Source organism: Phalacrocorax aristotelis, chromosome 7 (genome assembly GCF_949628215.1).
Source record: "Phalacrocorax aristotelis chromosome 7, bGulAri2.1, whole genome shotgun sequence".
NCBI classification, from domain to species: domain Eukaryota; kingdom Metazoa; phylum Chordata; class Aves; order Suliformes; family Phalacrocoracidae; genus Phalacrocorax; species Phalacrocorax aristotelis.
The window spans coordinates 3295125-3322144 of NC_134282.1; the positions used below are offsets into that span (position 1 = coordinate 3295125).

At 41.9% G+C, this 27020-nt stretch overlaps 1 protein-coding gene across 7 annotated transcripts in view; it reads right to left on the minus strand.

Annotated features, from left to right (window-relative positions):
• Positions 1-27020, minus strand: part of NAALADL2 (N-acetylated alpha-linked acidic dipeptidase like 2) — a 503571-nt gene that overhangs the window by 440216 nt on the left and 36335 nt on the right. The window contains exon 2 of one of the 7 annotated variants that reach the window (XM_075098451.1): positions 9445-9507. The exons of 4 other annotated variants lie outside the window; for them this stretch is intronic. The gene's annotated coding sequence lies outside the window, so the exon portion shown is untranslated. Of the gene's footprint in view, positions 1-5910; positions 5949-9444; positions 9508-19079; positions 19105-27020 lie in introns of those variants that run through there. 2 more of the 7 variants (XM_075098453.1, XM_075098455.1) reach the window with 2 other exon arrangements.

Genomic DNA, 27020 nt, shown 5'->3' on the forward strand with positions numbered 1-27020 from the left:
AGACGTAGCACAGAGCAGCGAGCTGATGTTCCTACCGCTGTAGGATGCAAGTCTTGCCATCAAGAGTAGCAACTACATCAAGTATGTCTGGGAATTCCCAGCCTAGAGCAGGCTTTCTAACGGCACGCCCTGTCTGCAAAATCCTGAGAAACGTGCGCAGATGGGACACGGAATAAATGAGGCTTCAGGTAAACCTTTGTCAAAACAACAGATCTGCAGACTGGCCGGCATTGCTTTTCCACCCACTTCCTCAAGTTCCACGGCTCCCCGTAGAGAGCGGGGAAGGCTCTCCTCTGGCTACAGCAAGGAGCAGTTACAGCTCCTCCCGGTTGGGTCACGCATCTCCCTGCCGGACGCTGAGCAGGCGGTCCGACGCCGTGTCTCCTCACCCTCCGCACAGGGTGGGTGAGCACTACTGGCTTTGTTTTAACGTCAGGTCAGTCCCCAGGCAACAGCTCCTCCAAGGGACCAATCGTCCCCCAGAGCAAAGCTTGGTGTTCCCCCACAGGGTTTGCTTGGTTTTCCTAGGGACCCAAAGCAAACCTGGCTGCATGTCAGCTATTTCCTTCCCTGTGTACAAATAGCACCAAAAATGCTTGAAGTTAATGATTATCTGCAGATACAAACACAGTTACAGCTTGAGCAGCACAGGCACAAAAAAAACAAGGAGGGCGTTTATACCACGCATCGCATATTACAGAAAGAGAGGTTAAGAAAGATGTTTATGAATAACAACGTGCATGGGTCAAGTAGGCCATAATGGCCAACCTACCAACAGTCTTAACCTATTTAGTATGGAAAACCAGTCTGTACCAGCCTGCAGGGCTGCTGACCTCAATGGCTACACTCCGACCCTCCCCGGGGCTGTATTTCCTTCCAATGCCAGTCCTGTCCCTACTGCCCAATCAAGCACATCTGGATTTTACCACCTCCGGCAAGAAGTAAAGTCAAGCAGCCATCGAACCACTTAGAGGCTAGAAGCCCAACAATAGCATGATGTCAAAATTTCCAACAAATTATCACAAATTCTACTAACTTCAATATATGCAAAAACCACATAACTACTGTAACTCCAAAATTAGCAGTTGTTTCAATGGCCACACGGAAAATAAGGGTCATTAAATAAGCAGACATTACCCAAAGTCCTCATCATCCCTGTGAACAGGTGGCGGCATGTAACACAGCCTCGGTGATCTGATTCAGCTCGGTTATCTTTTTATTCCCCTTGAGGCTTCTCAGCAGCAGTTCTACAGCATTTAAGAGATAGGGGACACACAATTTCCAGAACACTACACTTTGAATCTGTCCTGAAATGAATAACTGCATGGAAATTTAGAAAATGAAAAATATCAAGCTAGCCTCATAATTGACTGCCCCACGATGGCACAAGGTGGGCAAGTCAGCCATAAATTTTTACACCTTAAGCTTTCAAGTGGCAGAACGGAGACTTGGGAGATATTTCTGGTCCCAGCTATCTATCACACAGTTCAAATTTGCATTAGTTAGCATGTCTAACGCTAGGCAAGATTCAGTCCAGCGAGACAGTAAATTGATGCCACTCTACAACTTTGAAGCAAGCCCCAGAATCAACGTCGTACGATGCGCAGGACCAAAGACTTCCCTGGCTAAATCCTGAGCTTGCAGCGCTCCTCCTACCCCCTACCACAGTAAGCACTTAATGAGCTGTCAGCGTGCGCAGAGCGGCACTCCGCTGTGCCAAATAAAACATTTAATTAATCTACAACTGCAGATTTATGAAAATCAGTGTCATAATGTCACTGCAAAATGCCGTCATCATTTCCCCCTTCCCTATTCCCGCATCCTCAGGTACCACATTCAATTATTCAAAGGGTTTTTTCACTTCCCCACTGCCCAGGCTTTCAGGAGAAGCACCCTCTACTCCACAGTACCCTCTTCCCTGCAAGTCAGGGGTTTTCCTTTGTCAGGGATCTCCTTACGTTACCAACCAGAGAACAGCTACTTCTGATGATTATATTAATGACCCGGGCAACCGTATTTCAGCATTGATTTTCCTGACAACCCTAAATAATGTTATCCTATTAATAACACACTCATGAGATAAGGCTAAACGTATCTTCTCTTACCTAACAGTTACAATGATTGCTACTATCCATGGATCTGCAGCCCAATGACACTTTATATAATAACCTGTTGGGTTAAATGAAGAGCTGCGTTTAGAGAAAGAAAAAATAATTTACTTCACCTAATAATTTAATGAATAAACACACCCCCAAAACCCACAACTTCTGCCTTCCTATATATAGTTTATTTTCATATATATGTTTACACACATAAACTAAGGAGCACAAGCACATTAACATAAAAAATCTGAGTTATTTTATATATAACTCAGAAGTCTGAGTTACTTTATAATAGAAAATTAGAATCGGAAAATAACATGACCAGTCAGCAGTGGCTTTTGGCACCCTGATGTCACCAGCTGATGGCTCGTAATGGTTTGTAAAACCTAAGTCAAACAAATTATTCCATAACTTACCCGGGGCATGATTTTGATCCGCTCCCCCGCCACCCCTGCCCCAGATTCATTACTTTCTGCACCAGCGCAGAAGACGATGCTCACCAAGAGCACTTCCCGATCTGCTCTGAAGCCTTCAGAGCCAACCCCGTCCAAAAATCTATGGACCAGCTGCGCCCCACTGCGGAAGACGCTTAATGCCATGTTCTCCTATGTTTAAATGTCCTAGTGATCAGGCGCTGAGAGCTACATACCGGCTGATTGCAGGTCGGTAACTAACCTGAATTGCCATCAAGCTAACAGGAGATAAGCCATTGAACTCCATAACATCAGTATTACAGCTAGAACAGATCTGCCCCTCTCTAAGGACAGACACCACCATTCCACCCCTTTATACTATAAAATCTTCTAGAAACTGTCACCTCTTCGGCAGCTATCTTTATGTATAACAGTACATAACAGAGCCAAAACCAGTAGCAGAAAACATAGAGTTTAATTAAATAATGCAATTTTACACATAGCCTGTCTTTAAAATCTCCAAAACACATCCCTCAATTATTCTTTTTTTTCCTTTTGCTCTGCAGCAGACTCACTTATTACATCAAAGACAGCTAATGTAAAAATTAATACAGAAAAACTAATTTGAAGAGAAAACTGGCAAAAAAGTTGTAGGTGGTAATGGATTACATTCCATTTGCTTCCTCTGAAAGGAGATGGGGGACCTCAAATAATTAAAAAAAAGTATATCCATCGAGTGGTTTATGGTCGCAGTAATCAACCTTTTGATCTAACGCCCTGCTGAGAATCAGGAATGTTCGAAGCTCATTTGGACATGAGCTGCAGTAAAAGAAGGAGCTGGGCCGCGCAGGGCTACAAACACTGATTTTATTCCCCCTGGACTCAGCAGCACAATTTGCACAAGCAGGCTGCAGCCCTGCTCGCAGTGCGGCACCCAGACCGGCAGCTAAGCAGCTCCAGAGAGGAGGAAGGCTCAGGTATGCCCGCGCCAGTCACCTGGCTGTGCATTTGCGCCCCAGTGTTTTTAGTAATTGATTTTTTTCAGGTAATTTTATTTTTGAAGAACAGCATAGCAATAGATTGACATTCCCAGTTGTTCAAAAAAAGATGACTGCAACAGGTTTATAAATGCTAAAAAAAAAGAACTACGGGAGACAAAACTTGACCTATTTATGTCCAACCTTTTACAGAAAGCACAGCGAGGGGTCAGCAGAGCACAGTGCCTGTCATTCCCACCGCAGTTACGGTCACTGCCACAGCCCAACCAGCTCAAACGCTCCACGGTGCCAGTGAGGATCTTGTCTTTTGACACACGATTTATGTCATTTATTGACTAATGCTGAACAAGTGAGAAACTTTTCAATTAAAGTTCAGAAATTAGTATTACAGGCTCTGAAGTAAGAGAAAGAAAGGGGCAGAGGCAAACTCGGACTCTGTAAACACGTCCTGCATTCTGAAAAGTATATAAATATTTTATGATGCCTAAGTGTCAACCTCACCTCAACAACAAACTAAATACAGAGCCAGGGGTAACCTTTATATATTATGATGCACATAATAGCAGCAAACCGCTGTGAAAAGACTGTTTGGGGGGTTTTAATGTAAATAACTACATATATGTATATCAGTAGTACATCTATCAATATGCATGTGTTCTGTATCTCTACGTACATAAATGTATGTATGTGATAAGCTTTTTTGGACAAAATTTGGGGTTTTTTTCTTCCTCTTTTCTTTTTTAAATTGTTCTGTGGTCATTAAGACATGCAAAATCATCTACCTCTCCACAGCCCTTCAAATCTGAGAAGTTCTGAAAATATTAGGTTCTTGACTAGAAAATAGATAGCCATATTTTATTACATTAGACAAAGCCCATCATAAACAGTAACCAAATCCGACAGATCAATCGTACAAACGTTTTGGTTTGGACTTGTCATTAATCAGAAGAACGCACCTATTGTCATATTGTTAAGATTCTAATAGAGATCAAAACTAAAATAGGGTGTGTAAAGGTCTTCATTAATTAGTTTTCAGTGACAGTTGCCTCAGCATAAATTCTGTCTGATGCCTTTCAAGGCAGCCCTTCATCAGCATGACAGCTCTTCCATTCTCACATCTTTTATGCAGTTCCTCAGTAAAATTAGTATTATGCCCTTAATTTAAGTACTTCTCCTCCGAAGAACTACACAGCACCAGAGTGGTGCACAGTGGCTTTAATACCATCACCACGAGACAACTAAAACTGCCTTGACGGTGTAAATGGGCTTCACCAGACACCACTGTCACGGGAAACGCTTTTTATTTGGAAGCAACGCCACACTGGACGCTCCCAAAGCTTACGGTCATTGCCTGAGGAACACTGAGTTCTACCCTTTGAGCCCTCTCAAAATTATTTGGGTTAACGTTTTTTTTTTTTTTTCTTAAAAATATTTTTCTTTGTAGCCAAAGTTATTTTTTGTCAGCTTTATGAAACTGTGATGTTGGCAAACTCCTCTATGACGGACAAATGCAATAACCAGGAATGGCCAAATACTATCCTGTTTGTCTGAAATATTCTATTTAAATCAAAGATTAACGCGGGGGGGGGGGGTGCATTAGTTTTGGCATTTTTTGTTCTTTCTTTCATTATTATTATCGAAAGTAGCTCAGAATTTACAATCTCAGGAACAGGTAAAGTCATTCTTTTCCTTACAGTTTCACAATAAACATTCAGAAGTCTTCTTAGGGAAACTAGTCGTATCAGACAACACTTGTGTATCTCAAGGATATTTAGAGAGTTTTTGATCATCTTGATGGCTTTTGTACAAATTACTTCAATATAGGACAGGTTTTTTAATTCCCTTTGACAAAGGGCAAATAAAAGTGTTACCTCATTTGATAACAAGTTCCTCATGCAACAGCAGAACAGAGCACACTTTGTACGTGCATTTGTACATTTGCAGCACTCAGCCAAGTAAGGTCTAAGCTCTGAGAGTTAATGCGAGTTTTACATCACCAGCAACCTTTTTTTTCTGAGGGGGGATGGGGATGGGGGGGCAGGACTTGCTTCACTTTAGCCACTTGACTTCAGCAGGCAATACCAATTACTTGATAATGAGTAACAGAGGTGCTCAAACTATGTTCCATAACCATTTTTCTGGGTCTGCTTCTAGACCGTGGCACGTCCCGCTCTACCTGTCAGGAACTGAGCTGACAGGAGGGAAACTTCTGCGGGAAGGGTGGTCAGGGCAACACTCACGGTTTTGATACCGAAAAGCAGCAGCACAAGTATTTGAAAACACAATCATCCTTCAGTTGAAAGAGAAGCGCTATATGAGTGACACCTCTAACAGAAGAGCAGACAGCCCAAGCAGCACAGACATAGCCTCAGCTAGGTTAAACGAGACTTTACTTACACAAGACAAGGACTGGATCGCCATACATTAAGGAAAGCAGAGCAAGAGAGACTGGCACAGATGTCCACTGGGTACAGAAGAACAGATACAGGCTATAGATCCTGGGGTGGTTCTTGTTCAGGTAGTGATTGATCTTCTATCCTTACGCTTCCGTGCTGATGCAATGTTTCACACCCCAGCCTCCAAACCATGACGAATCAACAAGCCGAACAGTCTATTTTTAAACATCTGGCAAATTTGCTTTCAAGGAATTGAAAGACTGACCCAGATTAAGTTTGGGTTTACTACAGAACCTCCTAACTAACATGCATGATCCCAACACTGGTCTCACTTCGCTATTTCTCAGCAAACCTATCCAGGCAGCAACAACTCTACACGTTTGGGTTTTTTTGCTTTTGCCCAATGCGCAGAGTTCAAACAACTACCCTTGCGCTTTGCGGATGTGGAGAGATAAAGGTCCAGGAAATTACACAAACTAATGGGATCAAGAGAACCACAATTTAGCAAAATAGAGAGGATTTTAAGAAGTAGAGAGAAAAACTTTCCAGTCTTCCAACTTTTATCATTAACTGTCACAGTGGTTTGCTCAGTCCTCAGACAATTACTTCTTAGCCTAAGTTTACCAGCCAGAAATTCTACTTTTAATATGCAATTCTAGATGATGTGACAAGGAAGTATATAAAACTGTATGGAATCGGGTATTACACAAGCCTTCAGAAACACCATTCAAGGTGTACTGAACATTAAGCAGGAGAATAGTTTCACTGACAACCACAAGGATTATTGTGCTCGAAATTAAGCTCTGCTTAAGAGCTTTTCTCATTGAAGCTAAATGCAAGTTAATATCATGACCAATAAGCATTCACAGCCTCCTGGTTCCCTCCTGATATGAGACTTTATGCAACAAAATTAAATAAAATTGCTGCAATTTCACAGAAGTTTCACATGCTTAAAACCAGATTAATGTCACTGGGGAAAAAATTCACAAAGCAAATATTTCACACAGACCTATGATTCACTAACGTTTAGCATAACACCACTTTAGAAGCCTGTTCCTCTAACTTCAAGCATACCACCGCACAAACAAGTAACGTGATGAATAAAACACCCTTTTAAGCAGATCCATTCTTCTACTGTAGTTGGTAAAAAGGGCAGACAAAGCTCAGAAATCTGCCTGAAGCCGACACCTTTTGGTATCAGTCACCCATTAATTCACACTCCATTTTATCAGACTTTTTCTTAATAAAATATAAAAAACATACAGGAGTTTTTCACCTTATTCCTGAGTAAACAGGTCATTCCTCCTAAACGGTTTGCAAAAGTAATTCTGAATGTAACCATAAGCTTCAAGAATTTTTTATTTAGGCAAAGAGTTGAACTGCCCGATACGAGACAAACTTGATGAAGCAACTAACACAGACAACAGCGATGTTATTTTGGTCAGTGGCTTAAGTTCAAGGAAACTGTCAAATTAATTATCAACCCAACGTATTTTGTGTAAGAGAACCATGCTGCATTCTAGTTTTCACACAGCTGCATTAGTGATCTTTCACTTCTTTCTTGAAGCAAGTTGCAGGCTAAAATTCCTGCTCAGGAAGAGGCCAAGACACTTCAGTTGACACCGACAGGACCACCATGAAGCCTGTCTTTGGGGACCCTGTGCTGAAGACCACAGCCAGCATTTATGCCAGCTGGGCAAGTACCTGCACATAAGCCGAAGAAATCGCTTGTAGAGCTCAGGTAACTTGACCACTACACGCAGAACATTCCTAGACCCCTCTCTTCAGACTACCGGCAACGCCTAAGGTCAGCAGGCAACGCTGGATCTGGTGACAGAAATCCGCTACCCTGTAATTTCTGCCACGCTGCTCGTTAATACACAGGCAAGTATTCACCTCACGGCCTAATGACCAAGGCCCTGATTACCTAAACTTAGCAGTTTCCCGTTTTCAAAGGTGGAACAAATCAGTTTGCCCATTCTACAGGACAGACGCGCACCTCTCCAGCCCAAGCCGAAAGCTGCCGTCCGTGAGGATCCTTCAGAAGCCCCTTCTCGGCAGAGGAAACCTCCACGTTTTCTCAGGAGTGACACACAGAGCCGTACCACCGGTAACCATCGAGCTTCTAGTGACAGCCGCAGAGTGCAGTATATTCGGGGTGGTGGGGAGGGAAAGCAGCTGCAAAAACACTGACCTGTTACAGGAAGGGCAAAACGATTTGTTCTCATAACAGAACTAGTCTCCGTCCCACTCCGAGCACCCTCAAGTAATGCAAAGCACATTTTTTTCCCTCCCTGTAAGAATGACAGATGTATAATGTGCTAAGAATTGTTTTCTACTCTTGTAGCTGCATTTTCTTTCTTACCTCGCACAACGCTTTGTCTGGAAGAGATGGATAAATATTTGACGCGGCACCATTCCCAATGCTCCCCACAATATAAAAGTTTTTAAAAATTTAAATGTTTTGTTTCCTTGTGTAATAATTAATGGCAAGGGGGTTTTTTTTTCCTTGCTTTTCTGTTTGCTGTAATTACAAAATAAATTACATAATTTCACACACACATAAAAAAACCTCTGACGTTATTTTACTGTTTCTGCCAGCCAGGATTTGAATAAGAACAGGATCACAGCTAATGAAGTCAGCACTAAAACCCTCATATAATCTTTCTGAATACCCAAGAACCTCCATATGGAGTAAAAATAAATCATGTTTATGACTGCTTTCTGACACAGTTAGGAGGAGTGGAAAGGAAGACACGAACTAAAAAAACCATGAGAATTATGAAAACATGTCAGACGTGTGATGTGACACTAGGATGTGAAGAAGCCAGTAAGAGATGAATGCAGTGTAAAAACATCCCTTTGGGTTTACTGGTGGCAAAATTTGTACAGTGTACTTAAAGATAGCTACATAACTAAGAGGTACTGAAATAAAGATTTAAAATCTGCTGTGACTGCAATCTGTTACAGGCTAAACTTAAGACCAAAGATTTGTCGCTTTTTTCCTTTGCCAGTCCATTAGTAACATACCAAAGAATAAATATGTCTAAGTGAAAAAAAGTTATATTTTTTCTGCAAATAATTCCATTGTGGTTCAGTATAACGCATTTCTATGCTTTCAAATGTAGAAGGAAATAAGCAGGCTCAGTTTAACAGTGCGTTTCGTCTTGCAGTGGAAATGCTCGGGAGACACAGGACAGCCTCCACGCGACCCTACGGGTGCCTACTGCGTACCTCGGCGAGAGCTATGGCCACAGGTCTCACCAACACGCAACAGCTGACCAAACCCTGTCCCTCCAAGCGCTTGGCAACTGTTTTACTGTTAACTGTTTCACCGATCTTACCACAGTCACAAATAAACACAAATATTCTTATGATTTATCACCGGACATAGTCTGTTTCACCCTCACTGATTTACATGAGAATTTGGTTCCAATACTAACAAATCTCATTTTAAATATTAAACTCTCTGTATCATAAGGACAAGAGGCAGTACTGTTTGTGCTTTCTCTTAACTTCTGACAAGCGATCTCACTTTTTTTGCACTGATTCTGTTCTTCCTCATTTGAAAGCAGACGTTCTCTCTGATGAGCAAGATCTGTTTAAAAAAAAAACAAATTAAAAAAAATGACATCCCTCTCTCCTCCCAGCTCCCTTTCATTTAGAAAGGAGCCAATTTAGACCTCAGCTGGCTGCTTAACTTCCAGAGACCGCCAAGAAGCACATTGTGGGTTTGAACCACCCATCTAGAAGCAAGAGTAAAACTTGGGCTGCCAAGCGTATCACTACCTCAGACTTGCTATCATTTCACCACACTGCTGTCAGTGAAACCATTCTATGATCTCACAGTCCAAACTCCTAAAATGATGGTTTATTATTATAGGGGGGAAAAAAAGCTTCTGACTTGGGAGCAGAAAGCTCCATAAGCGAGTGTCAAACCCCCCTCAGAGCTCTGGAAGGCAGACAAGAGCTTTAACTCCCAGGATGCGGGTTAGGAACAGTGACTGACCAGCGCACGCTTGCGGGAGCAGAGCGCTGGCACGTGCCCTAACAACCCCGGCAGCCAGGGCCAGACCCCGGCAGACACCTCCGGGCTGCACACCGAGCAGCAGCACGCACCCTGGCTCTCACCCACAGCTCTCGAGCGTCACGAAAAGCTTGCCACTTGCGAACACGGTGAGGACGAGACACCCGTGGGACAGCGAAGCAATGTTCTGTCACCTCGCAAGCGGTTGACCTTAGTTTCTGCAATGGACCGCACACAGCTCAATTCTACTGCCGGGGACGCAAGAAAAGCAAGGCTACGGGTCTCTCCAGCCCCGACTTGCTGCCGTCCTTCCCCGCCCCTGCACATACAACTCATGTCACCGCCGCGCAGGGCCTCGGCTGGGCAGGGAGCGGAGTGTTACAGTTCCCATGGGCTACGGATTGCCGAGGTCTAAGGGACAATGACTGCTGTCACCCTCCACCCCAAAATATGTTAGAACTAGTTATAAAATTAGCGGTTAATATTACATGTTCGTGCTTTTTTTGCATAGTGGCATTGTTCTTGTTAGTCATCTGAGGACAAGATTAGGAATTTTTTTTCCCCCTAAATGGTTTTAGGCTTTACCCTGGAATTAACTGTCTCTATAAAACAGGAAGCATTAAAAAAACATTTAACAGCTGGATACAACATCTGCCTTTCCCAGGTCATCAGTATTTAAGAACAGTTAATTTACGAGACTACAACATTACAGAAAGACTGACAATTAAAGGAATCACACTTCCTTCTAGTTTAAGCTTTGTCTGCTGAGGGTTCCAGTTAAATAAATTGTCCTTTTTTCCTTTTTGAAAATGAAAGTTATGCAAAAGGGAAAGAGCCATCAACTCTTCAATATTCCAGTATTTTTTCCACAATAATGGGTCATTTTTCATAGGCCTCCAGTCTATGGTGTTATGCGATTTTATACAGTACTTTCACATCTCAGATTCACAGTTGCATAGTTTTAAATATGAGCTTGGAAGGTTAAAAAAAGTAAATAAGAGAAGAACAGTAAAGAAAATCGTATCTCGTGGAATATACACATAAACTTCCTCCTTAAATACCGGAACTTAAGGCAATCTAAGGATTTCTTGGCAATATGGTACATCATTTCTGGGTACGTATGCGAAGCAGGCAGTACTTAGTCACCTGCACTGGTTTGCTTGATTTGATCACCAAGACCCTGATCACGTAGTGACACCCAGCCTCCACGACCAGGTTTAACACCTTATCAGACTTCTTGTCTTCTGTTTCACCTCTAGTATGTAGTAGGTGAGAAGGAAGACGATTATTACTATAAAAAAACCCAAACCAACCACAAAAAAAAAAACACAAAACAAAACTAAAGCCCCCAAGAAACCCCCACAAACTACCCAGCAATTCAGGAACGTGTTTAGGAGTACAAACTAGTTGTAACTCATTAACAGGCCTCCAATAGCCAGCATCCTTTTTTAAGATTAAAAATACAATCATGTTCCGTGAGTCTGTATAAAAAGGTGATACGATTCTGGCTTTCAAAAGTAAAAATGAGCGTCACTTCATAAAGAATAAGAAACCAAGCCTAGAGAGGGCAATTTAAGAATATAAACAAGGAAATAATTATTTTGAAACAGCCCAATTATACACTCAATAGGAAAGCACTGTTTCCAATTTATAATGAAGCACTTTTTAAACATCTCTCTTGTCAAGCTCAGAATATTATACTGCTGTTGAAATTCAGTCCCTGCCAAAACTAAGAAATTCAAGTCTTTTTGCTTCATGGTTTGAAATCAGAGTTTAAAAGCATTTTTCCTGTTTTTCTTTTTCCCTAATCCCAGTTCTAATTACATCGATGTAGGGCTCTACCTCGTACAGGTACGCCCGTGTTTCCATTATCAGGGCTTGTTAAGAAAATATTCTTTCAAGAAGGATATTGGCATATGAGTATCTCAGCACGAATGGAAACAGATTTTACAAAATCTGGCATCAAAAGTTACTTCTGCAAAAAGTGAAGGAGATCAAAACCGAACTCGCATTCCCACATTCATACAAACAGACACTTTTAACGTCAATGAAAGAAAAAGGGCACCAAGCGTGTAACGGATAATTGACTGCAAATTGATCCTCAGAGGGGTATAGAGGAGACAGGAATCCAGATACGGCCCCCTCTGTTCACTCTCCACCTTCACGACTGGTGTCCCAGACCAAACAGCCATCGGCAGAGTCAGCCTCCTCCCACTCAGATTTCAGCGCGGAACCAGGACCTGCATCTGTTCCGAGTTACGGCTGTAACTTGCACTTTTTGTTACCATTACCCAAAGCAAAGCTTCCACTGTACCAGACAGTAACAGCACATGATTATTATTACACCAGCACCGCCCCCCGATAGCACACGTGTAGTTGTAACAACTCGCACATCGACGTAATATTGTTCACGTAAGAAGCTGTACTCATAACCAGACCCATTCTGGGGGCTGCAGGAACACAGACTGGAATGAGAAACAAACCGTAACCCTGCCAAACACAGGCCACCTAGATTACACACCTAGCCTGCGACAAACCTCCGCCATAGCTTCAGCCAAGATGGTTTGTTTCCCTTTTTCTAACCTCTGGCAGGCTTTGAAGAATCAGGCTTAGCTTCAGTGCCAGTCCTGCTCCTGAACCAGCTGCAATTTATCATGTTATAATCCCATCTTCAATTGCCCAATCCATCCTTTTCAGCACACATTTCCTTGTGTTAAACCAGTTATTGGCGTGTGGCTCCCCATTCTTTTAGATTCTCTCAAGGCTTGCTCTTTTAATATTCAGTGTGTGCTTTTTTCCACACATAGCACACGAATTTAATTGGTTCCATCACTTCTAACACTTTAAAAATGCAAACACATACATGTGGCCTAAGTGCATGTTATAATCCCACATATTATACTGCAAGTCTGCCAAGTTCCATTTTGCAATCACCAAAGTGGAAGGGGAAAAAGTGTTAAATCAGATGCAAAAGAGATTGTATGTTCTCCTATAGTAAGAAATTTCATGCCAAGATTTAGCACAGGATGCACAAACTTTTACAGTTAAGTTCCACAGCTCTGAAAATAACTTTTCTGGATGGAGATCCTGAAACACCTCAGGTGCAATATCATACACTGTCTTGAAATCCTCAGAGCTGGTTTGTGTGAACCACAGCTACCAGTAGTACCATACAGGGTAACATTAATCATATCCCACATTAATATATACAATATCAAGATATGCTACATAGTTATGTAACAAAGAATGCTGCAAAATAAAAGATAGACTGAGATTTTTAAGGAAGTAGAAAGGACTCAGAATTTCCATTTGGACTCCCATTTTCTTCATTTCACCTCTATATTCCTGCTCTTCCGTTAACAAGCAGCACACTCCAATTTCAAATCCTCGCAATGGCCGAGTAGAACAGAAAAGACATAATGCAGTGAATAAGAACTACTGATTTAAGTCACATGTACAACTCGAACACCAAGCAGAACTTTTGAAGCTCCCAAATCCCTATTTCTATTATTTACATTTTAAGGGGGAATTGTTTCAAAACCAAATGCAGGTTTCAGATGTTAACTATCTACTGACTTTAACATAATCTTCAGTAAACTGTTTAGTGTAACTGGTGTGCTTGCGTGAGTGTGCACAAGTGCATATATGCATCCAGAAAATGCTGTTAACTCCAGACTTTAAAAACAGTAAATTTGATATTCTACTATTCCATGAAGTAGACGCTATTCACTAGCGATAGAACAAGAGGAAACGGCCTCAAGCTGCGTCGGGAAGTTTAGGTTGCATATTAGGAAAAATGCCTTCCCTGACAGAGCAGTCAGGCCCTGGCACAGGCTGCCCAGAGAGGTGGGGGAGTCACCATCCCTGGGGGTGTTCAAACACCGTGTAGACGTGGCACTTCAGGGCACGGTTTAGGAGGCCTGGGGCTGTTGGGTTGGGGGTTGGACTTGATGATCCTAGAGGTCTTTTCCAACCTTAATGATTCTGTGATTCACATTTCACTCGTGGTAAGTGAACAGAAATTAAAACTTCTCCAACAGCGTCATTGAGATGCCCCAGCGAACCACCCCATATATCCAGAGACCAAGGTATCACAGCTGCGTCGCCAGAGAATCGGTGATGGTACACCATCTGGTACAGGCAGAAGCTCAACCACAACATCACTCAGTACCTTGACACAGTAGAGGTACCACGGAAGGAAATCTCATTCTGCAATTCCTTCCATATATTTAATGGAGAACTCAATAATGGACCTTCATTTCTGTTTATCATCAGGTAATAGATGGCTACATTTGCAATTGCAGATATAACTCGAGTCTATCAGTACTTCTCTTCCATAAAAACGAAAATCCCAACTCTAAAAGTCACTGTATTTTCAAACTTATCTACCACCATGTCGGTGGTATACAGAGCAACAGCATCACAAGATTTGTGTGGTACAGAGACCACATCTCGCGTCTCCGCACAGTGGTACCTTCCACTTATTTGCATATGTCCATTGCTTCTCTATCAAACCCCAACACTTTTTTGTCTGTTTTCATTTCAGAGAAGTTGGTTGTCTTCCACAATACACTTTGACCATCTTTTAAAACATCCACTGTCAGTGGAATCCCATCTTGTCTGCCTAAGGAAATATTGTGCCCCAAAGACTCCACTAAAAACATCCCAACTCACTACCTGTCAGGTGGCTGACGGCACTCACTCGGGCAGCCTGCAGCTGGAGAGGATTACAGCTCACAAATGCTGCCAGTATCAGCGAGACAGCAAGTAGCAGACAGTTCATTTTACAAAAACTTAATGGAGTGTACGGCCCTGGCTGCTTAATACAAGTACTGTCAAGGCATCTAAGCAAAAAGTCTCAACTGTCACTGCTGACAAGCTGAGCAGAATTATTTGTCACACTAGAATAGATAAGAGACCAGTAGAGTGGCGCATGGTGAGATTCCCAAGCATCTCCACACTGCAGCCTCGCAGACAGCAGGCGTACGGTTTCCTCCAATACGCTGGCAGTATAGTGTAATCTTACTACAAAGCAGTACGGTTAAAGTGCTATTCTTTCGTCTTCACATTTTAACTACATCATTCTGCTTTTTACTCAATGTTTTACATCTTCTGAGTGGTATCTGACTTCCCCTTCATATTTTCTGAAAAAGACAGTGTGCAAGCCCCGAAATAGCCTCCAGGTCATTAGCTAGTGTAATCCATGTCATCAATATGTCAAATTATACCAGCTAAAGAACTAACCTGATGCATCTGATCTAGAATATAAAAGCTTTCATCTGGATATTTCTTCTAACCCCATCAAAAACGCTATAATTTATCATCTTTCAGCACGTGTGTACTCATTAATGGAGACACCCAAAAAGCCAACTCTTTCGCCGCTAGTGCTTACACACCAAAGCTCTCATTATCCCGAGTGCTGGATGTACACAGTCTAATTATTTAGGAAATACACCATCCTTCTACACACAGAAACGTGGCCTTGAAATTCTACTGCCCCTCACAATAGAAATGTATGTTTTTCATTCATCAATATTTACCCTGCAAAACCACATTGATATAAACACTGAGCAACTGTAACCAGAAAGGTGCATATTCTCCTACAAATTCGTCAATTACCCGAAACTCAAATAAAAGTTGTTAAAAATCATCAGTCAAGAACAATGGAACAAATTACTCTGGACAGAAGCCAAGCAGTTCTATCCAATGTATAGGTGTTGATCTAGTCCTAATATCCATTACTCAACCAAAAATAAATTTATTTAATTTATGACTCTACTGCTATACTGCACTACCATAGCCTTCATGACATCATTTTCTGTTCCATCAGCCTGCTGCACCTCATCAAATCTAATACGCGAGTTATTTTGGACAAATGTCTTCTTATGGAATGATTCTTGGCAATAAAGCGCAGTGGAGATCAGGTCCTCGATAAAGGCCTCCCGATGCCAACATCATACGTACAGCAGCACCACTGCCCAACTAATTCACATCCAGAAGCCTGGTTTGGGGTTTTTTCTTTTCAGCAGCCCGCCAGACGAATGCAGGTGGGTCTGGATTCTCTGTGCCCACACCCTTTACCCACCTGGTGTGCTTAGAAAATAAGCTCTATGAGTGAGGGAATTTCTCTGTTGCTTAGGTAACACCTTGTAAAGAGAGGGGCCTAACCTGGACTAAGCCAAGTACTGGAGATTTCCCTGTAATACCCACAAACATTTAAGCCTTTGTTAAGAAACAATATACTGTCAAGGAGCATTTTCCAGAATGCATATAAGCAGGCTATAGATCGGTAATCATTTAAGATCATTACGATCAATTCCTTGTCTGATATGGAGGACAACCAAGTACCTAGAAATGTTACTAGTTTGGAATATTTCTTCTTTTTAATCTTTTTAACACATTAAGTATACAAATGATCATTAGGAAGCTATGCCCATCTGAGCTTTGTTGACGGTTACTTACTAAGTTTGAAAATACAGTTTTACTTGGTATCACTTAAAAACAGAATGGTATCTCAAAATCAAATTTCAAATGTCAGTAAATATATTGTCAAAACTAGCATAAGGAAGGTTCTTTATGAGTTCTAGTCTCCACAATCACTCACCACGCAAGAAGAATGCCTTCAGTGTTTTGTATTCAGCAAAAGAGTTCATCCAGGACCAATGGTTAAGTTGGTGCACCCAAGGGCAACTACTGAAGTGATAACAACTTCATTATTGTAACTCTATTTTTAAATCCACACAGGTTGTCTATGATGATCCACTCAAGACTAAGGGGCGGGGGGGAATGAGTACTACTTCAATAGTTCTCCTTTTGGGATGAAGTACCTTCAGACAGTAGCACTACCACGGGGTTATACTCATATCATCATGCCAAAATTCTTTATGAACCTTTTGCAAAATAATTTAAAACAGATGTTGTCAAACGCCAATACAGGCATGATTTTCTGCATGTGACATTAACGGGTAACCAGTTTGCCATGCACAAAAGAGCTGATGCCTTTTGAAAGTCTGAAAATAAGCACCGGTAAAGACTCTATTTTAAAGCAACTGTCTCGACATAGTGTTAACTCATTGACTCTGGCAACTACTATCGCATGCAGATATGCAAACTGAAGATACACATTTCTTGAGATGTTCTTCCCCACAGAAGTACTAGAAGCTACAGTTATTAAAACATTAGCGGGAAGGAAAAAACCCAAGTGAATAAACTTTGGCTAAGAGCACCTTTATCTCGTCTTCTATTTGACATTTGTTAAATTTAGTTTATAACTGTTACAACTAAAATTAAAAAACTTCAGCATGTTACCTCATCCCTCAAAGACCTTCCCCACTTCACACAAACAGGATATTGTTATTTCTAAATTATTTCCTGCACGCTGTAGGAGAGTAACAAAGTTTTCACTTCGTCTACAATAAGCTCAGGGATGTTACAGAGATGAGACCTTACAACACCATTGCTATGTATTACTCTTCAACACACCTACAGACACTTACAAAAGCAGGCCAAGAACCTTCTTAAAGAAAAAAAAAACAAAAAAAAGAAAGCAGCAGAGCGCCTCTCACTGGAGCCAAAAGCCACTCCCCATGGCTGGAATTCATTCATGGCCAGAAGACTTGTACATAGTCTCAATCCCATCCAATGCCTCAGAAGACAGACACACACGCGCGTGTACCCTGCGCAGAGGTAACCTGGCCTCCCAGCTGAGCCATCAAATTGCCGTAGCTCTGACACAATCAGCTCCTTCCTTACCGAAGGACTGACAGAGGTGCAACCTTCTTCAGAACACCAGCTGTTATACTCATGGCCAAGAAACAGCTGTACTGGTGATGCTGCGGAGAAACCGTACTAAGTCGCGGCATCACAGAATTAATGTTGTGAATTTGCAGAATCAAAGTGGAGGGGCAGGAGGAGGTAAAACTGATTATGAATGAAATTTAGAATGACTGTGAGAAACAGGTGCATACAGTAAAGGTAGATGCTTGCTAATTCACACTGTTGAAAGTGCCTAACAAGCAGGCAGCTAACCCAGGTAACGGGTGCTCAAAGGACCTAAAAGAGCTCTGTCACTATACGAGCAGCAAATCATGTTTCTGAATACAGTTCATCAGCCATACAGTGAGAAGAGAGAGTGACAACCATAAAAATAACCGCAAACATTTCATAAGAAAAGTGTTTCTCCATTATGTTAGTTCTGGAAAAGACCTATGCTTCAATTTTACTCACTGATAAGTGAGCTCCTCCCTAACAGTTTAGCCAATCAGTTAACAATGTTACATCATAGTTCCTAAAAAGATATCATTAACTTAATCTCACAGACCAAGAAACTAGATTACAGCATCCTAATTACACAGAAATGCATACCATCAAACAGGCAAAGATAATCACATAATTAAATAGAAAATTAAGGTTAAACCACTCACAATTTAATCAAAGCCAAAGTAACAAAATAAGCGTAAAGATACAAATTACAAGACATTAATTCAACCTCTAAATGTGAGCACAAACTTAAGATTTTTGTCTCGTGCAAACACAAAAGACCAAACAAGACATGCTTTAGCAGTAAATTACCTCCATCAAGAATCAACGCATATTTATGAACTTTCTGGTCCATCCAGTTTTCCCTTTTCCCTAAAAGCTTCAAAGCGAGGGTTCCAAGGCATCTGTTCAGAACCACTTCGTAAGCTTGCAGTGCAAGATTTCAAGATCTACGTATGTTGGCACAAGTGAAGTGCGACATACTGACTGTATCGTAAAAATGGCAAGACTGACATTCGCAGTTGTAGCAATTCATCTAGACAGCACTGCAATATATCTTCACTTTGACACATAAAGAAGCAAGGTCTAAGTATTAAAAACTTGCTGTGTGCTGGTGAAACACTCCACGATTCCATTTACAGAGCGAATGGAGAGCATTTAACCTTAAGAACCTTCATCCCATGCCAGATCACATACAAGGCTTTGCTGGTTGCTTCGGAGTCATAAATGAGAAAACCTTTTTTGACCAGGAGATAACATGAAGTCGCAGCAGCCGGGCCATTCACATGGCTGCACTATCCCATCCTAAAGATCCTGCCACTGCCTCCGTTCAGCCTGACATACCCAAAAGCAAAGCGAGCCCCGAGTGAGTCCTCATCGCTTACCCGACAGCAGGTGACGACAAAGACGGTCTCCCGGCAAATGGCATTAGGGAAAAGAGGAAAGCAGAACAGATCACCTGAAACCACTCCTCAGTCTCCCATGTCCCATCCCAAATACCACTAATTCGTAATTACAAGAGCTTCAGGAGACAGGAGAAAGGAGAAAGTAGAACGGCTCACCTGGAAAATGAGAAAGCAGTAACTAAAGCAGGTCATTTCTTCCACTTTTCAATATCCTAGCTATTTCTGAGCTTTAATCAGCCATCTCCTTCCCTAAAATCTGCCGTGCAACAAAAGGCATACCCCAGAAAGGAATTTTTAATACCGGCTCCTTGTGGGACCAAACTGATATATTTTAGCCCATTTCTTTTTAATAAATGCAACGATTTTAATCAAATTTGTTCAGAGGACAGAAGATTAGTTAAAGAAGAGAAGTAAATGAAACATTAAATTAAGGTATCACTGGGAATTAAAAATGTAATTTTATGTTATTATCAGTGGTATATTACGAACAAAGAATACGCAATATGCAATTAATATGCAGCACAATATGAACAGCATTTAAGAAAAATGAATTTGATATGTAGGACAGAAAGGTCACGAATTCTTAAACCCAATTCAATTTGCTTTACTCTGTTCACTTTTCCCATGGGCATCTGTTTAAATATTTCCAGGTATGGGAAAAGTCACTACTAAATTCCAGTGCATTTTAGGGCAATTAGTCATGGCAGGCAACCCAGTATATTTCCTACACAAACCAAGGCACTACTGCTGCAAGCAAGCTTGTTTTTGTTTGAACAGATAGCTGCTTCCCACATGGAGCTACATGGAAAGCAACAGCATAACAACCAGCAGTTCCTAAGAATAAGTCAAGCAATAGAATTATGCCACTAATTAAAAAAGTTAAAATATTCTTAAAACTTCATCTAAACACCCAGCTTATTTAACATTAAAATGTATTATTCAGAGTCACTAACCAGTGCACAAAATTACATTTTCTGTTACCTTGCCCCAGTCTAACAATCACACCAGTTATCCCCAGGGTATTCAGCGCCTGAGCTGGAAGGCAGGGACACGGAGCAGAATAAACCCCCCATAATCCAGGAGGGAGCAGTTTACAACCTGCTGCTCCACCTGGACACTCACAAGTCCATGGGCCCGGATTGGATCCACCCGGGAGTACCGAGGGAGCTGGTGGAGGAGCTCGCCAAGCCGCTCTCCATCATTTACCAGCAGTCCTGGTTACCGGGGAGGTCCCAGATGGCTGGAGACTTGCCGATGTGACGCCCCTCTACAAGAAGGGCCGGAAGGAGGAACCGGGGAACTACAGTCCTGTCAGCCTGACCTCGGTACCGGGGAAGGTGACAGAGCCATTTATCACCAGGCACGTGCAGGACAGCCAGGGGATCGGGCCCAGCCAGCATGGCTTCTGAAAGGCATGTCCTGCCTTACCAGCCTGCTCTCCTTCTGTGACCAGGGACCCACCTAGGGGATGAGGGAGAGGCTGTGGATGTGTCTACCTGGACTTCAGCAAAGCCTTTGACACTGTCTCCCACAGCACCATCCTAGAGAAGCTGGCGGCTCACGGCTTGGACGGGCATACTCTTCGATGGGAAAAAAAACTGGCTGGATGGGCAAGCCCAGAGAGTTATGGTGAACGGAGCTAAATCCAGTTGGCGGCCAGTCACAAGCGGGGTTCCCCAGGGCTCAGTGTTGGGGCCAGTCTTGTTTAGTATCTTCATCAATGATCTGGATGAGGCGATCGAGGGCACCCTCAGTAAGTTTGCAGATGACACCAAGTTGGGCAGGAGTGTCGATCTACTCGAGGGCAGGAAGGATCTGCAGAGGGACCTGGACAGGCTGGATCGATGGGCCGGAGCCAACGGTATGAGATTCAACAAGGCCAAGTGCCGGGTCCTGCCCTTGGGTCACACCAACCCCAGGCAACGCCCCAGGCCTGGGGCAGAGGGGCTGGGAAGTGCCCGGCGGAGAAGGCCCCGGGGGGGCTGGCTGACAGCCGGCTGGGCATGAGCCAGCAGTGCCCGGGTGGCCAAGGAGGCCACCAGCCCCCGGGCTTGTGTCAGCACTGGTGTGGCCAGCAGGGGCCGGGCAGGGATGGGGCCCCTGTGCTCGGCCCTGGGGAGGCCCCACCTCGAATGCTGGGCTCAGGTTTGGGCCCCTCGGGACAAGAAGGCCCTGGAGGGGCTGGAGCGTGTCCAGAGAAGGGCAGCGGGGCTGGGGCAGGGTCTGGAGCACAAGTGTGCTGGGGGGCGGCTGAGGGGGCTGGGGGGGTTTAGCCTGGAGAAGAGGGGGCTGAGGGGAGCCCTTCTCGCTCTCTGCAGCTGCCTGAGAGGGGCTGGAGTGAGGGGGGGGCTGGTCTCTGCTCCCAAGTCACCAGTGACAGGACGAGAGGGAACGGCCTCAAGCTGCGTCAGGGGAGGTTTAGGTTGGATATTAGGAAATTTAGATTGGATATTGGGAAAACGTCTTCACTGACAGAGTGGTCAGGTACTGGAACAGGCTGCCCAGAGAGGTGGGGGAGTCACTGTCCCTGCAGGTGTTTCCAAAAAAAAAAAAAAAAAAAACACATAGACGTGGCACTCAGGGACATGGTTTAGGAGACCTGGGGGTGTTGGGTTGACAGTCAGATTTGATGATCCTAGAGGTCTTTTCCAACCTTAACGATTCTATGATTTTCCTAAGCCACTCGCTGTTCTGTTTCTGGATATTTTGAGGGAGAAGATAGGAAATTATGTCCTACCAGACTAGCAGTATGTTCCACCTGTAAGTACCACCAAGAGGAAAAGCAAAAGTACAGAGAAAATAAGACAAACATGGTGCATATTAAAGAATGCCCATTTGATTTAAAAGCATTTGCATTTATAGTTATTTGAAAATATTTTTTCATGACCAAGACAATAGAGACACTGCCACTTTGCTTGGCTTCAGCATTTTTCATGCAATGCTAACATCACCAAGGGTTTAATCATGGTCTTTCAGAGAGCATGGGGAAGTTTTTCTTAGCTCACTAAACTGCACCCAAAGATTATCACATAAGTTTTGAATTCACAGGTACCTGAAACTCTTTAGAAAACAAATTGCCAATATAAAGGTTTCTTTTATTGGCACTTGACTCCACTCAGGTGCAACAGCACATAAAACAAACTAAGTGCAGGTGTGCACACAGGCACGGGCACATTCAGACTTTGCGGTATACATTTGGGAGCCTGTTTTCAGATTTCTTAACCTTCCCTTTCCCTCTTCCCCAGACAAGCAGATTCTTTAAGCCTACTGGAGCTCAAACGATAACTACGCATGGAGTCCTGTTTTTTATACTAAATATATATGAAGCAAAGGGCAGTCCACTAGTAATTACAACTATGAGATTTGCAAAACAACTGCCAATTCTACGTATGTGTTAACATTTGAAAATATTTTTTTGTTTGTTTAAAAAAGATAAATCAATGTTACTTTCAAGCTTACATGAAACCAGCAATTTTTTCATCAGTTTCCTAAAGCCATTAATTTTATCCATCCAGTCTAATTGTGTAGTTTCAAAATTATCTGTTCATTCCAACCCACGTAATCTATCGACATCTCATTTTTAATAAAGGCTGTTTAGTGGTTTTTCAAATGCATTCAGACAAACGTTCATTTCTGACAAACAGCATTTATAGAGGGCAATTGCGATCACCCAGGCTGAGCTTCTACATTGCACAGGCCAAAGAATTTAACTCAGCAATTCCTGCATTTCCAACTTGATTCCTAAGGTTCAAGCATTTGACAAATCCTCTCAATTTCAGAAGACAATTATTACTTCCCGTCAGTTCCGAGGCCCAATATTAGACCCAAATTCTCTTTCTATGCAAAAGGAAACACGGTGAGATGCTTACCATTATCAAGCAAGTTCTGTAAAACTGTCTGATTTATCCACAAATAAATAGTGTACAGCAAAAGCAGTAAGTGTTGCATACTACTGACTACCAAAGATATACCGTGAGACCCCCTCCTCACAGTATTATTGCAGCTCAGAGAGCAATAATTCTGTGTTTAAGCTCGTGAAGTTATACCATTATATCTCATGCATCAAACTTCTTAATGTAGATATCAAAGGTAATGCATTTTCAAGAGTCTCATGAAGAGTTTTCATGATTACGAACTACTTATTTCAGGGGTCAGCTCTAGTATACATTTAAATACATTATTTTTTCTAAAAAATGGAAACACCACTGATACAACTGTAAAATTCCAAGTGCAGGAATTTGGTTTAAGTTACAAAATCAGTTGCACATCCTAAAATAAAACTACGGAGACCATACTTGTGTCACGCAATTGCACAGTTGAGAAATGAAAGGTATTACGCTGAAACCTGTCAGCGCTTGGCAACAGGGACCAAGGTGACGCTGACCTCAGAGTCAGAATTACTTACATGGTTCTATTCATTAACTTCCAAGTACAGTAGGTTTGGACAATTATCTGTTTCTCGGCTCTCATGACGAGGACCACCCTGCCATCTCTCTCATTTTGTATGTTTGCTGAGCCATAAACTAAGTGTCCACGGACAGGCTGCCACGTATCTCCGTATGTTCTAGTCTTGCTCACGCTAAGAGATATTCTAACCAAGCACAAGAGCAAGAAACTAAGGTAATACTTAAATTATATTACCAAAAGTCTTTCCTGGATCAGGAACACCTACGTTAACATTCAAAGGAAGTCTTTGACAAGCGGACAAAATAATTCACCTGAAAAAATGTCTTTCATTTTGCTGCTGTTACCCTGATGTCTTCTGCCCAAAAAACCAAAAGTCTCTTCTTATTCATTATGTTATAGGTATCAAATGTTTGTTTAGAATATCTGCTTCACATCTTGGTTATTTCAATGCATTCTTGGTTAAGTGATATCTTACCCCTACTCAGAGAAGATTAATTGTTTTGTTTTGGTTTTTGTTTTTTGGTGTTTATTTTTTAATAAGGGTGAGTGTACCCTAGAGGCATTTTCTTGAAGGAATCAGATGGCTCTCCAAACTTTGAAAACAAATTTTAAGTCATAAAAGCTTTTATTTTTCAAAGCATTTAGCTATAGTTTGCCTTTACCTTATCCCTTACTTCATTAGTGAAAGTACTTTACATGATCAAGCTTAAGAGGAAAAAAAGCTGTACAGTAAAACTGCATGTAAAAGGCAGCAAAACATTTTCAGTGATTAAGCTTTGCCTTTGAAATTCATTTTCACATATGATTTAGTAACCTAAGAGGAAACAAGGAATCTGCAGATTAAGAATATTTTTCTAGGTGAAGCACATTTTAATGAACAATACTTATCTTTTGAGATATTTACTTACTGCTTGCCTTTTTTCAATCTGTTCTCCTGCAGAGAGCTATGAAAAGCACAGTGTGTTTAACTGATTAGACAAAGATACCTGCTTACCCAGCCTAAACGGAGTTTGAAACTTTTACTTAATCCAGCTCTTAGGACTCAAGGCCTGTCAGATAGAAACTAGTGAATATATTACGGTTCAAGAATAAACCGATACATGAAGACTACTTATTTTTAACTACTGAAAATAATACTAATTGGTGTTGCATTCACAGTAGAGGTGTGCTACCGGAATGCAAACAAGCAGAGATTATTCAGAACGGAGGACAGGCAGTGATTGTGAAACCTTAATTAGAAACACAAGGGATATGAGAGAGTAGCGAAAAAAAAATGAATGTGCTGACTGTGAGGAAAAAAAAACCAAACCTTTTAGAGCAAAGCATCCAGAATAACACCTCCATGAAACCACCCAGAAACACGCAGTCGGCAGTATGAAACATGCACATCTACAGAAAGCCCTATTTTGTGCAGTCAGGCAGCGCACTGAACGTCAGGCCATCCTTCTACAACACAGTACCTGTAGGCGCACAGGGGCTACTACAGGCCAGCTGCACCTCCCGCACAAATCAACAGGAGTTTTGTCAGCGGATTGGGTGGTCATGGAGAGCGACACCAAACACAATAGCTTTATTCCAATAAATTACACACCTCCCATTAAATAAGAACAACTTTAAGTGAGTTAAGTTAGGGCTGTGAATGTTAACTAATAACACCACAAGTAGGGTTTTTTGCTATCTGGATTTTCGGGAAATATGCAAAACATTTTCATTTGAAACGTTTAAGATGCAAGAGATGCTATCAAGTCACAGTTTGCCTCTGCTGCTCACTACCATTGAGCTTCGACACGACAAGAGCTTCGAGACAAAGCTTCACTTCTGCTAATACCGTCCAGGCGCCTTCTGTCGGAATGCCTTTTTTTCCAAGCTTCACTCAAACCGCAAAACAAACAAACAAAAAAAACCTGAACCAAACTTAGAAATCTATCATAAATGAACCTGATTCTAATGCAGATTACCACAGATTGTAACATCAATTTAATCCCCGCAGGATTAATGAAATGCAACAGGAAAAAGCGATAGGCATCAGACACTTCTGCTCGTGTGTGTCCTCACGTGGAGCTCCCTGCAACAGGGAAGTTGAGAGAAGGGTAAAAATCACCATTTGCTATTGTGCCACAGAGTGGACAGGTCTAAAAGTTTTTGTTATGGAAAGAAAAAACACCAGGAAGAAATACACAACTACGTATATGGGAGTGGTTTGTTTTCCTCCAAAACAGAAAATCAGAAACTCGCACGTAGACAGGAAAGGTTATCAATTTAACATTTTAAGACCGCTTTAGATAGCGGTATCAAAATTCTAGAGCCACGATCACAACCACGGTGCACGTGCAGCTCTGCCATCTATTTATTTATTTTTGCTTTATTGTCCTCTCTGAAACAGGGGCAACAGTTGGTCTCGGTTTATCTCCTAGCCGTGTGCACGTTTGAGGGTGGAGGAGAGAAGATCCTACAGTTTAATTGCCATGGCAGACCAGAAATGATACCAAAATTAACAAGAATATTTATTTCTTTAACAAAGAGAACCTGCTTAGGAACCTGATTTTACTTTCGGTTCATACTGATCCAATTTAGAAGTAAACATCTTAGGGGTACCTGAGCCACTATGCTGTGAAGAAAAGACTTAAACTAGCATCAGAGTAAGTCTGTACTATTGCAGGATGCAGCAGAGTATTTCATTTCAATCCATATTGGCTTTTTGCAACACAGCACACTAATGCAAAACAGCACCAACAAAAGGGCTTGCTCTAAAATAAAATCTTTACAGTTAAACGTGCATTGGATTTTACCGATACTGATTTTTTAAGACATTGGAACCACCAATTTCGTTACATTATCAAATAAGATAGTTTAAGACCAGAACCTGAGGATTACACGTTTAGAGTTACTGCAAATAAAGTTAGTCTTTTAGAATTCAGCATATACGTTCCATTCATATCTAATTTCATCTATTATAATTAATGAATCATAGTAGAGTAGTTACTAAACACATTAATGACATTTTAATACAGTCATGAAAATTATATTGTCATAGGAGTCTTACATACAAAACTAATGGACTATAAAAAAGCTTCATTGTTTCAGTAGGTAATACTGGAATTAGATCATTTCTTTTGTAAATTAACCATTCCAGACTGACCTTCACAGAAACAAAAAAGTTTTTTTGCCTATAGGCACATGAAAATACACCTGTGTACACATATATAAGCTCCTTAATGAAGCCAGCTGTATTTCTAGGAGGCGTTACTTTCTTCTTTATTCAGGCACCATTCATTTCACTAGCTTTCTATTAGAGAAGGAATGAAAAGGCATCCTATGAAATCCGATCCACATTTCCCATCTTTCACATCAGGGCTGAGTCTACATTTTGGGTGGTGCACCACAGAATCTGCAGATTTAGGCTGCACCCTAGGAGTTAGCAGCTAACGGCGCCTATGCAGCTTGCCGAGTAACGGAGCACTCCAGCAGCCTCTCCCCATTTAAAGCCTACCCATCCTACTGACTCCAGCTTAC